We start from the raw sequence: 1499 nt of genomic DNA on the forward strand, positions 1-1499 counted from the left end.
ACGAAAGCCAAAAAAAAAAAAAAAAAAAAGCAGTCTAAAGAGAAATGGAAACTCGTACAATAATGCAGAAATGGGACCTGCAACAAAAGAACAAAACAAAAAGAAAATCCCAGGAAGGGTTTCAAGCTTAGGGCGATAGAAAACGACGAAGTGACAGTACTAAAACCCCAAAATCAGCCATCACTCGCTCGTTCATCCTTCTCATGCAAAAGCCATTCAGAAACAGAAACAGCCGGTCCACAATGAAACAGAGCCAAACAAACAAGAAAAATGAAAATCAAAGAGGAAACAGAACAGAAGGAACATATACAGAACAGTCCTTAAAAGCGGCGAAAGGAGAGTGGAAAAGAGGATCGAACAGAGCACATCGCCGTCGTGTGATCGCGATAATCAAGAGAATAAAGCTCTAGCCGAACCCTCTGAAATTTTCTCTCTCCTTCTCTCTCTCCTGCAAAACCCAACAGAGAGATTGAGAGGGGATTTGCAGAGCGTGAAGAATGTTGAAGGACCACGCGCTGGCGAGTGGAATGGAAATGAAACATTAGATGAAACGACAAATCGGATAGTATTATTAAATTAATTTCACTTTTGTTGAATTTAATTTAGTTTTTAAATAACTGAGATATCCATTTATTAAGTATTATTATTTTTGGCACCAATATCCAAAAATGGTATTTGAGTTCAAATTTTAAATTTTAATTATAATTCTTACCATAAAAGGAATTTTAAAAGTATTTAAATTTAAAAATTTTCAATTTATATATGATTTATTTTAGTTATTTATTTATTTATTTTAAAATTTAATATTCAAAAGTCATTTTCAAACCATCGATATATCAAATAATTTACTTCTCAAATTGTAAACCGTTAGTTTATCCATTAAATTATGTTCAAATTTATATATTATACGTAAAAATTTAATAAAAAAGTTTTAAAAAAATTAAATATATATTATTCCATCAACAAATTCAAATGTTTCAAAATTGGGGTTAATTGTATTATAAAATGCATAAATTATAAATTAAAAAAATAATTTTTTTAGTAAAATAATTAACCTTTTAGAAAATTGAGAAAAAAAACATATTTTATCGAAAAGTAAAATAAAAGGAGGAAAAAAAAGTCTAATGCCGTCCTGTCCACGTCGTGTTTCCCTTCAATCTACGCGCTGCGAGTACGCTAAACGATGGCAACTCGCCCTCTAACGGTCATTTAAATTTTTGTTAATTTATTTCTTATTTTAATTTCTAATAATTTCCCATCAAATCAGGACTCTTGTCGGTGCTTCCAATTGGATTTTTCCACTTCTTTTTTTATTTTTCTTTTATCCAATTAATAAAATCTATTTTTTTTATTTATTTCTTTTTGTTCTTTTTCTTCTAGTAATCCGACAACAAGGGGAAGTAATTCAATAAAGATTTTATTTTTTTAATTTATATTTTGTCATATATATATATATATATATATATATATATATATATATATATATATATATATATATA

The sequence above is a fragment of the Cucurbita maxima genome, unplaced genomic scaffold (genome assembly GCF_002738345.1).
Source record: "Cucurbita maxima cultivar Rimu unplaced genomic scaffold, Cmax_1.0 Cma_Scf00007, whole genome shotgun sequence".
Classification (NCBI taxonomy): Eukaryota; Viridiplantae; Streptophyta; class Magnoliopsida; order Cucurbitales; family Cucurbitaceae; genus Cucurbita; species Cucurbita maxima.